The 13763-nt window shown below is 43.8% G+C and overlaps 1 protein-coding gene across 1 annotated transcript in view; it reads right to left on the bottom strand.

Moving 5' to 3' along the window:
* Window positions 1-12090, bottom strand: part of NUFIP2 (nuclear FMR1 interacting protein 2) — a 178444-nt gene extending 166354 nt beyond the window's left edge. Inside the window, exon 1 of the mRNA XM_086955105.1 lies at window positions 11783-12090. The gene's annotated coding sequence lies outside the window, so the exon portion shown is untranslated. The remainder of the gene's footprint in view (window positions 1-11782) is intronic.
* Window positions 12091-13763: the final 1673 nt, after the last annotated feature.

Here is a 13763-nt window from a genome sequence, read left to right as displayed (position 1 = left end):
TACCTACCCTGTGTAAGCTAACTGAAAAATGTGTTAATAGCCAACTCACTACTTTTCTAGAGGAAACAAATGTATGGCACTCTAATCAATCAGGTTTTAGAGCCCAACACTCGACAGAATCCGCCCTACTGTATACAACGGAAACCCTAAGAGCAGCCCTAGATCAGGTAAAGAAAGCAGTCCTGGTGCTATTAGATCTGTCCCCGGGCTTCGACACGGTCGCACATGCCATTCTTTTAGACCGCCTCGCATCATCTGGCATATCTGGTAATTTCCTAGAGTGGATTAAGAACTTTCTGCAAGATCAAGTGGTCACGCTACGACAATACAACTCAGAAGAAAAAGAACTCCTATCAGGGGGTACCTCAGGGATCGAGCCTGAGCCAGACCCTTTCCAATGCATATACGTCCCCTCTGATCAAGCTAATATCGTCCTTCAAAATCAATATCATCTCATATGCGGACGATGCGCAGCTTATCTTGGTCCTGGATAATGACACGACTGAAGCGGAAGAAAATCTCAGAAAATGCCTCACAGCAACCTTCAAATGGATGAACAACCACCATCTGAGGTGCAACTCGGAAAAAACAGATCCTGCCATTTGGCCAACAAAACCCCTTTGTGCCTAAACTTTGGTGGCCAGAAAATGCCACTCTCCCTCCCTCCCACCCCCCTCCCGACTCCCACTCCTAATACATTAAATGCAGCTCGGAACATAGGAACAAAATTTGACACCACCCTATCCTTTAAACAACAATCCCTGGTAGTTGGGGGCACATGTTTCCATATCATATAAAGTCTAAAGAAATTCTCCGACTTGCTCCCCTACTCAGCCAGGCAAACTGTTTCTGTTGCCCTTATCACATCTAGGCTGGATTATTGTAACAGCCTCAACGCAGGAACCAACAGAGCAGTTATGCACACGCTCCAGATGGTCCAGCATGCAGCTGCACGGCTGGTACTGAAGTGGCCCAGGAGATCCCCTGCCTCAGCGGCATTGGACATCTTGCACTGGCTAACAATTCACAAACGTGTTTTGTTTAAGGTCCTTATCATTACTTTCAGGGCCTTTCACTCACGAGGTCCCCAATACCTTCAAACTGGCTTTAAGAGATACGTTCCCTCTTGTACCTTAAGATCATCCAACACAAATCTGCTGATCAATCCAACTTTCAGATTGGTGTCAAAGGGAGGAAAATCAGTGCCAGTAGCCCAGTGAGTGCATTGGGAGAGTACTAAAGGACAACAGCCGAGTTCAGGCACATTGAAACTCATGTACTCTGGAATTCAGGAAATACGTAATTCAGTCACGAGTAGAAAAAGAATCCTGTTTTAATAACCTGGGATATAAAATGGTTAAACGTGGGCTATATTTGCAGGTATTTTATCGTATCGAGAAGGGGACACCTCTCAACGTTTCTTGCAGACACCGGTAAGTCTTCCCGTCTCCTGATGGGCATGGTCTTGCTAAAAGCCTGTTGAATATTAATAGCCGTCTCTGGGCTTCTCTAGGACAGCTGCTGTTTGTTCTTTGATGTCTGAGGCACTCTAGCCTCGGGTTGGTAATCGTTCGCTGGACAACCAGGCACTAACGCAGTTCTGACATGACACATCTGTCTCTTTTGCTTTTATCTGCAGCAGTAAACGTCGGGGAGAGGTTTCAGCGGCTGTAGTGAGAGTGCAGCTGATGTGAGAAGCATGGCCGTTGTCTGGTGAAGGGCGAGACAAAGTGTCACTTTTATAGGGTGCCATGGTATGTCATTTGTTTGTTTTGGTAGCGAAACATCACAATAAATGCTGTGGGATAACCGTAAGTAGATTGACCTTGAATTGACAGTTTCTGTTGCGCATTGCATGTGCTCGAAGTGAGCCTGCCCCCAGTGCACTGCAGTGAGCCCGCTCACCGTCACGAACTCCCCAATGCTCCATGCCGAGCCTGTGTTTTGACACCAAAGGCATCGAGTTGCCGGCTGTCTGTGTGTAAAATGAAGGCTGCTTGATGTAGATTGTTTGTTTGTTTCCTTTAACAAGCATAAAACAAGCGCGGCCGCAAAAGTGAAAGCGACGTTATATAAATTAGTAAACTAATCCAAGACCAGCTGCCAGCCTGCACGCCCCTGCTCGCTCCCGAGACCCAAATGCCATGGGAGTGAACGATTAGAGGAAAGGCGGGACATGCACCCGTCTTTGGCCATTTGCGTGCATTGATTATTGATAGCTACATACAAAGGACAATGTGTGGGAGCAGTCCAACCCACACTGAGAAGTCTCTGGGAAGTCTGGAGTGATTCCAAGAGGCCCTTTCCTAGAGCAGCGCATACGCGATGCGCTAGGCCCGACTTAAAAAGGGCTGAGGTACAGAGATGGACTGTTATCCTTAGTGGCCTCAGAGATGCGGTGTACACAGTAACTGCATGAAAGTCAGCAGGCTATGCATGACAGGGCACGGTGTTGCTTTCAATTCTTGCACTGTGGAGCAAGGTCTAAGAATGTGCAGGCTCTGCAAACAAGACCACTCAAGGCACCCATGAACAGCTCCCAACACTGGTTTCCTGCAGTACATAGACTCTAGATCAGGGCATTTGCACTCATTCCCTCTGCCCAGAAAACATCCTACAATGAATGCTGCCCCCTATCCCAGGCAAATCACTTACATTTATAACCTTGGCATTGGAGACCTTTTGTGGGCCATGACTTAAGGATCGCAGGGATGTGGTATTCCTATAGACCGACGCCCAGTACATATTGTTTAACCCGTTCCATGAACCGGACAGCCCCCCGGCCATCCGACATCACAGTGGGCGTGTGTGGAGGACTGCCGGAGACCGTCCGAACCCCGTCCACTCATTAATTCTCCAGCACAGCGGCACGAATAGGTGTGAAGGTCAAGTGCAACAAGTTTTCATTTGTATTTTGTCCTTGGGACAAGTAGGTTTAACCGCCTGCAGCACAAACCCTTTGGCTGCCAGTTTGCAGTACCACATTATGGATCAGGGAAGGGCACTATCTGCAGTTACAGTAATATTTGTGTACATATGTTAATGCTGCTAAAACTTACATTTATTGTTCATTAATTTAAATCCTTTATTATTAGGGTGAGCGCTCTAAGTACATGTTGTAATCTCTGACTGCACTACTGACAGTGGTCCTCGTTTAAAAATGTGCACAAACATTTTCAAAGTTTAGCAATGTGAGGCTATGTATAAAGCTCCCAGAATGCTCTCTGATTTGATGCAAATATTTGCAGAAGCTTGAAAGTAAGATTGACAATTCCTTTCTTTCAAAATAAAATGTTCATTAAAAAAATGAAAGCAGAAAAAAAACTTTGCCAAACTACTGTAAAATTTCAGGTACCATTTTTTGCAGCATCATTTAGTAACGTGTTGATGCATGCTAGTATTTCCCAAAAATATTCATAATGGGAAATCAGTGTAACCAGTTGCAAAAAAATCGTGGTAAACAAAAATAAACAAGCATTGGCAAAGCCAGTAAGTCTGAAAATGGTGGTCAACTTTTTAGTTTTGTCAATGTGTGACTTGTTTTCGCATGGTTTTTGTAAAATCTTAATGGTGTGGGAGCTGCCAGGCTCACACCATTATAACTAACATTGGAAAAACCAAAAATAGCTTTTTTACTCTAAAAAAGCACACACTGACACAGTAGCTACTGGCACTGAACAAAACTACTTTGTGTGGCGATATGCTCCTTGTGAAAGAGCAGAATGCTGTCACTCACAGTGAAGCCAGCCGATACATAGAGAGAGACAGAATTTTAACAAACACCAAAGGTCACGGTCAACGCCAGACCAAATTAGGGCCCAATTATTAAAGAAAGTCTCAAAAGTGCACCCATGGTATAGGTCTCTGCATTAAGTGCAGCGATACAGCTTTCGTGAATTCCCTAGAATTACAGAAGTAGGTCAATAAATAGTACTCCTAGAAAATATTTGTAAACTGCATTTTACCATGGGCAAATATGCATGTGTAGATTTGCTCATTGAAAAATCTGAGTGTTTGCAAGTACATTTTCCCTCCAACCACTTTTTTCTCCAAGAAGGTTTAGGTCTGCCATTTCAGGAGTAAGTTTCCAACATTTCTCAGTATGGGAAAAATTAGGGAAGAGTTGTTGAAAACCCTTAAAAAAAATGCAAGTTAGTAGGTTTGCACAGACTCATAAGTGCATTCTAACCCTGGAACTATTGGTTCCCAGTACCGTCAACCCCAGTATGTAGATCTGCGGAAACGTGGCAACATGAGGGGATTGCAAGTATTCAAACAATACTATGGTATGAGCCCTGGCATAATCAGAGAGGCTATATCAGAGCTCTTACAGAATGGGATTGCTGCCATAATTTGTTGCTGCACTACACGGCACCAAAGGAGCAGGTGGATTTTGTTACAGGACAAGTAGATTTATGAAGCAACCTGCCCCATGGACAAGTAGATATTATAATAAATTCAACACCCCTGGAACCGGCAAGGAGAGCGCACTGCATTCCAATGCACACCCAATGATGTACAATAGTCAGTCTACTCACTGGTAGTAGATACCACTCTTTGACATTTCAGTATGTTTACATAGTCTCAGGGTAATTGGAATTGACACCAAGATTAGATATTAACTATGCATAAGAGACCTAAACAAAAGCAGCAGAGCTTGCCTTATGCTTAGTCCCTTGAAATGACATAAGTTTTTTTAATTCCATTACCTAAGACAGACTGTCACCTCTTGTGTCCTGGTAGCACCATAATAGTTTTAAGTAAAAAATAAAAAAAAATGTTTAAAGAAAAAATAAAACGCCAACAGCTATCTTTTAAAACAAACAGGAGACTGGGGCATCAATCACTGCACAACAACTAATGTGTATGGTGTTTTCACCAGGAATGATATTATGTATAGGAAATATGTGGCCGATAAGTAAATAAAATCCATCTCAAAACAAAGCAGATGTTATCAGCATTTATAGAGCGCATGGCGTCCCAGCGCTGACACAGAGTAGAGGCGGACAGAGAGGGAGAGGATTAGAAATTGGAAAAAAGCCATGTCTTGATCAGATTCCTGAACGCCCAGTGGTCTTGCATGCCACGGGTAGCAAGAGGGATGGTTTTCCAGAGGGTGGGGTCAATGCCCTGAATGAGCGCCCTCTGTCTCTGGTCCGGCATACCCGGGGGACACAGGCCAGGTGTAGGTCCGCTGAGCGCAGGGCCTGAGCCGGGGTATACACCGAGCATAGATCGGTCAGGATTTGCGGACCCAGGCCGTGCAGCATCTTATGTGTAGTACATAAAGTCTTGAAGTGAACTCTGTTCTATGGTAACCAGTAAAGCGGTCGAAAGAGGTCTGCGGTATGACAGTGTTTAGGTAGTGCGAAGAGCATGCGGGCAGCCGCATTCTGTGCCCATTGAATCCTTTTCGTCACGGCTTTGTTAGCGCCAAGTAGTAGCCCATTACAATAGTCCAAACGTGTCAGGTGGATGCATCAAATAGCCCCATGATAGGTTTTAGGCCCCGTAGGAGACCAAAACCGGTACCTGCCACAGCCTTAGCCTGTAGTTCAAATGAGTGGGCGCTGTCCATCAACACTCCCAGATTCTTAACCAAACTTTACAGCTGGGGAGGGGAGCCTAGGGCTTTAGGCCACCATTGATTACCCCATAGGTGGGTATCCCGACCTACCAAAAACACTTCTGAATTTGCAGAGTCCTCTGGGGAAATTGAGGTGCCCTCTACACTCCTACCAGATATAAGGCTAGTTGATAGCGACATATCCGAGCATCGGGAGTCAGATGTAGTGAGTACCGTGGGCCTGGTGGTGGCAGGCGCAGCGTTGCCTACTTCAGCATCTACCCAATCAACCAGAGAGGCTGTTACTTGCCCTGCTCCCGAAGACAGTGTAAATTTAATCTCCTGGAATATTGCAGGCTTGGCAAAACAAGCTACGAGATCCAGTATGGCTAACATTCATTAGAAAATTTAGCATTGTGTGCCTCCAAGAAACCTGGATAGAGGATAACAATGTCCATATTGAGGGTTTTCTAAGTTTCACTACTCCAGCAGTTGCCTCGACCAGGGGTAGAGCCAAGGGTGGCTTGGCCATCTTTATTAACCAAGGTCTGCGCTGTAATACAAGCAACTACTACAATGTAAATTTGAATTTAAAGAAGATTGATATAAAAAATGGCAAGAATGTGCTGACACTGGTTAATTTTTATAATGCTAACAGTAGTAATGAAACTTGCAATATTGCCTCCCTAAATGATATTCTGAGCAAAAATGTGTATAATGTATCACGGCATTTGTTGATAGCAGGTGATTTTAATGTTCAACCATGTGGTAATCCAGCTAGTACGCCAATGGGGTCCTTAGGGTGTAACCATGAGGAAGGTTTTCACTTCTCCCATAGTAGGGGTGGTAAGAACTTAAACGACCTAATGAATGAACACAATTTGACTGTAGCTATGTCGTTGGTCCCCGATACAAAAATCTTTGACACCCCTACCTTTAAAGGGCACGGGCAGGGTTCCTTTATCGATCATATATTAATATCTCTAGATGTTGTTCAATGGGTCTTGCATTTTTCTATTCGCACTAGTATATAGAGTGATCATAATCCCCTGGTTATAAACTTGGGTGGTCCATTAATTGCAAAACGACAGTCACGCATTGATCATGGCACGCTAAGGTGCGTAAATGGCAGGCGTCGCATTAAATGGTCAATGGTAAATCAAGATACCCTATATACTAACATAACCAGCGCATGTGAAGAGGAGCTGTCTGTTTGTCTTTCACCTGATTCAATCCCCTCGAACATTCTGTCCAGGTTCGAGGGGCTGGTCACCAAAATTGGCTCCATGCTCACAGCGTCAACAAAGGGTCATAGTGAGAAGAATTCCAAATGGTTCGATCATAACTGCTCAAAGGCAAGCAGGGATCTGAAAAATGTATTAAAAACTAAACCCAGAGATTGTGATTTGATAAAAAATCTCCGCCTGGCCTATAGGAAAGCAATAGCCATTAGAAAAAAGGAAATTAAGGGGAATGTTATTGAATCCCTTTTAGACCCATCCGTGTTGGGGAATAGCAGCAAGTTCTGGCAAATAATTAACAAACCTGTGTTTGAAAATCCAAACGACACAGCCCTTGGAACAAACATCCCAGAGGGGGAGTGGGTGTCTCATTTCAGTACAATTTTTAAGAGTAATGAGCATCGGGAAGTCTCCAATCTTTTAATTTCAACTGCAATTCCACTGTGTTTCACAGTACAAGAGACCATTAGGGGAATACAGGGTCTAACCACCAACAAGGCCCCGGGTCCGGATGGATTGCCGCCGGATCTGTTTAAGTCCAGCATCCCTTTCTGGGCTCCGGTTCTCACGGCTGTAATAAATGCAGCGGTGACAACTGGATGCCTAAGAATTTGGGGTCTTTCGACTATAGTCCCCATTTTCAAGAAGGGCGATCGCAGTAGCCCGTTATGTTACAGGCCAATCTCTTTACTGAATTCAGTAGTTAAAGTGGTAGGGGGTGTAATTCTTAACAGGTTATCTACTTGGGCTAAAGAAAATAATATCCTTTCACCCATACAATACGGGTTCAGACCAGATCATTCGACCATTACGCAGTGCCTGAACCTATATCTTATTCTAAGCAAGTATACACTGGCGAGACAAGGCACTGTCTACATGGCCTTTATGGACTTGTCGTCCGCTTTTGACTGTGTAGACAGAAGCCTATTATGGGCCACTCTGCTGAGAATGGGTGTAGAGAGGAACCTTGTCAATTTCCTCGCTGATCTGCATACAGACACAAGGGCGAACGTCCGTTACTCCCAAGACCTCAAGGTAACGGATGAATTTAAAATAAATCGGGGTGTTCGACAAGGTTGTATCTTGGCCCCTTTTTTATTCAACCTGTATATTAACGAACTGGAGGAATTTCTTTTAAACATAGAAGCAGATTACCCCTTAGTTGAGCGCAAAGGGGTACCTGTATTACTCTACGCCGACGATGCTGTTCTTATTTCTAGAACAGCAATCGGCCTCCAGAAACTATTAAACTCCTTCCACAAATTTATGGAGTTACGTGGTTTAAGCATAAATAACTCTAAATCCTACGTTATGAAAGCAGGTAAGGGTATCCTGAAATCTGACTATTTTAGTATAAATGGGGAGAAAATTCCATCAACCAACTCTTTCTCTTACCTCGGGGTCCTGCTAGATCACAAGTTATCATGGGGCCCAGCAGTCTCCAAGAAGAAGGGAGAAACAACAAGGGTCAATGCGGCCATCCTTGGCTTTGCAAAAACAAAAAACAAAAATCGGCAATTGCCCGTTGGCCGCATTGCTTAAACTGTACCAGGCAAAAAGCATTGCTGTTGCCTGTTATGGGAGTGAGCTCTGGGGCTATCGTAAGACCAAAGACTTAGAGGTCACAGAAAATAACTTCCTAAAAAAGATCCTGAGACTGCCCAGGGGTACTGGGAACTACTCAGTACATGAGGAGCTGGGGGTCCCCTATTTAGGCGACAGAATAGCAGTAAGCCCAGTCACATGTTGGCTGAACTGTTGGCTGAACAATGATATCCCATTAACACATGCCCTACTGAAAGAAGCTTTACAGCTAGATGGGAGATTTAAGGTACCGTGGGTAAAGTATATATAGGACAGCCTAACGGCAATTAATCGACAGGATTTGTTTCATGCCCCAAACACAATCACAAAATCTGATGTGAGCCTGGTCAAGAATGCCATAGTTTTGTTAAGATGCACCAACAGAGAAGAGGTTGAGATACAGAAGGTCAGTGATAGGAAACACCTATTGTTAAAAACATGCTTGCAAATAGAACCTTACCTGACATGGCCTATGTCCAGCTATGAACGGTTTTTGCTAACAAGGTTCCGCTTTGACCTCTATCATCTCCTATTGGCATTCCCAAGTGGTGCTCAACGGGGCGAAGTGTTGCCAGCTTGTGGCTGCGACGGAAAGTCTCCTCAAGACCTGGCACACTTCCTTTTTATTTGCCCTTATTACTCTACTCCACGGAAACTATACCTTAAACCGTGCCTTAAAAAAATGAGTTTCACACAAATTAAACCCGCACTTTATTACCTACAACTACTGAACAGTGATTGCACTTTGTTTGTATGTAATTTTTTTTTAAAAGCCATCTGCTTCAGGAAAAGCATGGATGGCTAACCACGTTGCAAAAAATTTTTTAGGTGCTTTTTAAGATTACAGTTATTTATATTTTTATATTGCCCATGCTCATATTGTCTGATATATTGTACTGTTTACTGTGTCATTATTTGCCATTTGAAAATGAATTGTGTATAATGTTTTTAACTGTGTGCTCATAAAATGCACTTTTATGATTGTAAAACTTACAATCGAATAAAGATTATGAACTGAACTGAACTGAGTTCAATTGCCAGTAGTTATTGGTCGTCCATTCAGAGATGGATGTATGGTCACCTTGGGATTTTGCCTGGTCTAGTTTGGTATTGCTAGAGAAGGTAAATACCATTTGGGTATCATCTGCATACGATAACATAGCCATAATACTATACCCACCAACATCTCATTAGTAAATTGTTAACATACTTTAATGCAGTTTCTAAATGTAGTCAAGGTGTGATCACATAGTTATATAAAACTGAAATAAACCGTGTGTATATACAATCATAGAAGTTTAACTGGTGACAGTATGTAGGCAGGACATACCTCAGTCCACAAACAATGTCAAAATGTATCATCATATCAACCCAAAAAACTGACATTTTAACCCTCATTTATATAATGCATGGTCCTTACCAGCACAATAGCCCAAGCACCATTGCTCAGCAAAAGAATTGTCCCCAAAAATTGGAATCCACATACTTAACTGACAAACAATATAATGATGCACTCTTCTGAATGGTGCGAATGGCCTGGATCCACTAACTGAAGCAATTCCTTAACTGTGCCCTTCATTATTTGCAAGTTACATCGACTTTAGAGGTGCGCTCTCCGGGGCCTCTCAAGCACAATACCTATTATCACAGGACTACACTTCTCCCACTTTGAAGTAAGCTTTTCTCATATTTCCTGGAGCGTACTCAGTCCATGGTCACTGTGCCCACCTTTTAATCATATACACTAAATAAGCTATTTCATGCGTTACACTGTGTCTGGCTAGCACATTACCTCCCCTGATGATCCTATGAATTATATAGGATTCAAGAGCCATCAACCCATGAAATTAGTAGGATGATAAGACTTGATCAATCTGTGATCGAGATATAGTCTTTCAACTACTGACTTCATCAGTTCCTTAACTCCTTTGTGTATACACGTTCTTTATATCACAGAGACAGGGCACAAGTCTTACAAAAAGAAGTTAGGGGACGCTGTCACCAGAAGTGATGTCACGACAGGAAGTGACGTCACGGAAGGTGGCTTGCACCATCGGGCTCATTGCCTTCCCTCGCTCACCCCTTAGATGCGATTGTATCTGAGAAGCCAGTACGTGAGCAGCACACTGTGAGCTCCGATCACGTCCCAGAGAGGCCAAAGAATGAAGTCCAGTTGTTTGGCAGGGGGGACAGCATCCACCCAGTAAAATAAGTGGGGGGACGCAATCCACCTGCGTGGTACCCCGACTCGAGCCTTGCTGAGAGATCACCAGGGCAACTTGGCTACCAACTGCTCACAGGACCCACCTCTGCCAGGGAGGCCCTGATCAGGTATAACACTGCACAAATGTAATGACACTTCCGATCATGCTATACACCTCACTGCTTCACCTAACCTACACAGCCCTCCTCAGTACTGAGGGGTCCTAGCGGTGCCTGGGAGTCGTATCTTTTGAATTGCAAAGCGAGACACTGGAACATCTGGGTTCAATCCCAGGTTTACTGCTTGACCAACTGTGTGATCCTAGACAAATAACTGATTTATGCGAGTCCTTTTCTTTGGTTACATATGAGACCAGCTTCAAAAACGCGTGTTCTGCATCATATGTCCTGTACAAAAATACTCGATTAGGTTTGATTTAATAGCCTGTAGCACTGCCCCATTTATAATGAGAATCCAGGCCACCTGACAAAATGTTTCGCAGTGCCGTTTTAAAAAAAAACTCTACTTTTTAATAAAGGTCTCTTAATACAGATATGATCTAATGCATTAAGGTGAAACACTTCCACGTGTTAAATACATACACTTTTTAAATAGTATATTTTACTCGGGGTTTGTTGCAAGGTTTACATGCCAGATATTTTAAGGCTTGGCTGGTTCTGTGTAATAAAAACACATTACAGCTTGAAAGCTACTGAGCATCGGGTGTTAGATCTAAAGAAGGAAACTTGAGTGGTCTCTAAAAGGTAATTACTTATATAAAAAAAAAAACACCAGTAGACAGTTTCGATTCCGTATGACAAATCCTGGGTTACATTCACTATGTAAACGTGAGACCTTGTCCCAAGCGCGGATGTATGCAGTCACCAAGAAAACGTAGATGCGAAAAGCTAAAGCGGATTTGTAAGTGAACCGTTCTACCAATCCGACACATCCGTGCCTATTTACAAGTGTCATTTAATCTCGCTTCTCACTGGAGGCTTTCCTGAACTCTTTTCTGGGGACAAGCAGAGGCCTGGCTGAAAGGGAATCTCTATTCTGCACCTCGCACTTTCTGTGACCTGCGCCAGCCCCCCTACTCCCGGCGAACAACTAGGCCTTGGCTGAGGCTCCCGGGAAATGGGAAGGAAAATCCAACAAGCTGACGTGGATTAAAGCGCTGTGACATACCAATACGCGTCTTTATTTATCTTCTAGCTTCAAGAGCACTCGAGCTCCTCACAGCTGACAGGATCCAGGAGCGGCTGGTCGGTAAGTGCCGGACTGGAGGGTAGAGGGACGACGGGGGGAGACAGTGCACTCATGCCAGGCCTCCCGAATCCGGCGGGAGGCTCCCGGGCGCGGGCCTTACCTCCCGCCGCCCCCGACAGCAAAGCTTTAAAAAAGCCGATTGTCTCCACTTTGCTTTCGAGTCTAACCGACTTCCATACGTAAAGACAGGGAGAGGCTGTCGGAAAGCTAGTTTATAGTGATTGACAGGTAAAGGGACGGCACTAGGGAGGGAATTGGTGACTGAACGGCCCAATGAAGCCCAGGATAGGTTAGAAAATATTGATCCGCCCAGAAACGCCAACACATCCGCCCCGGAAGCAACCGCGCCTCCTGCTGTCCCGGAAGAGAAGTCCTGCCGCTACGGAAGGTATTGAGCCAGCTGTCCCGGAAGAGATCGTGGCAGCTGCTCTTGGCTGGGTCTGCGTTATATGCTGTGTGCCACGGGGCAGTTCCTGAGGAAGCATATGTTGCCGCTCGTGTTTACCGGAGCTCTTGAGTTGACTGACTCCGGGAAGGTCTGAAGTCCAGCGCATAAGAGGAAGCGCCTCAAACTACAGAAAGATTAGTGCACTGCTGACCATAGGTGAAACGCAACTAGGGTGTTGTAAAGTACATGTAAGTTCTTTATTTGATTGTCAACATAGCACGCTACGGCGCGCTCATGTTGACAGCACCCGCTCAGTGTTCCATCATTGTGCACGCACTTTTGAAGAGAATGTTTCTCTTCAAAAGTGCGTCCCTCGAGTCATTCATGTGCACAGTTTATCTTGAGTGGTTTATGTCAGTTGTTTCCTGGACTTAACTTGAACAGGCTGCGCTCCTGTGATCTGCTGTATTTCACTTAAATAAAGTATTCCTCAATACTTTCACCGTCTGCTTCCTGTATCCATCGCTCTTCACATTTTGGCGACAAGCATCTCGGCAACTTCGGCGATTTTATCAGCATTTCACCATTTTTGCGCATTCTTCCCAAATACCTTCATTTTTCGTGTGCACCGCGCTAAGCTCGATTTTGATCTTCGACTACATTCCTGGAAACCTCGTCATCCTGTGGCACTGCGCTGAGCCGTAAGACATTTCTTCTATTTTCACAGTTTTGGGATACCAACGTTTGATTTCTCTTCAACATGAAAAGGATGTACAAATTAATGCTGTTCTTCAAAAAAACTCATCATTTAGACCTTTTCAAAAGAAATTTAATTCTTATTGCTTTAGATGTGGATCAAAAAGCCACCTTAGTAACAGCCCCACATGTCCTGCGTTGGGTAAAAAATGTACTTTTTGTAGCAAAATTGGCCACTTTAATATTGTTTGCAGAAACAGGAAAGGTGTTAGAATCAATAACCTTTCTTCTGTTGAAGACCCTAATGTAAATGTTTCCAACATTGAAATGTCTTTCTTGCAATCTCCATTTGATGATCTTCACATTAACTCTATTCAAAATGTTGATTCTAACCTGTCTATTCCTGAAAGGAAAATTCTCTCCATTGATTTAGTTGAGCTTGATCTAGACACTACACTTGTCAAAGACCCCACTTGCTGTGTAATTGTTGATGGTGTAGAATTAGACATGATGGCAGATTCAGGGGCACCTGTTACCATCATCTCTAATACCTTATTTGATGAAATCTGGAGCAAGAATGTAACTTTATCTCCTCTTGACATCATTCCCAAAGCCTATAATAAGAAACGTATTGACATGTTAGGATATTTTATTTCAAGAATTGAATGTTTAGGTAGGTTTACTAATACTAAAGTATACATTGCCATTGATGGAAAACTTATTGTTGGATGGCAAGATTTAGCTAGAATGGGTTTGAAATTGGTTCCTGGTTCTGACACACCAGTCCAAATCAATGAAACCTCAATTTTTAATGTA

The sequence above is a fragment of the Lissotriton vulgaris genome, chromosome 2_1, assembly GCF_964263255.1.
Source record: "Lissotriton vulgaris chromosome 2_1, aLisVul1.2, whole genome shotgun sequence".
NCBI lineage: Eukaryota > Metazoa > Chordata > Amphibia > Caudata > Salamandridae > Lissotriton > Lissotriton vulgaris.
The sequence above is the reverse complement of the archived record's forward strand: the minus strand, read 5'-3'. Positions and strand labels throughout refer to the sequence as shown.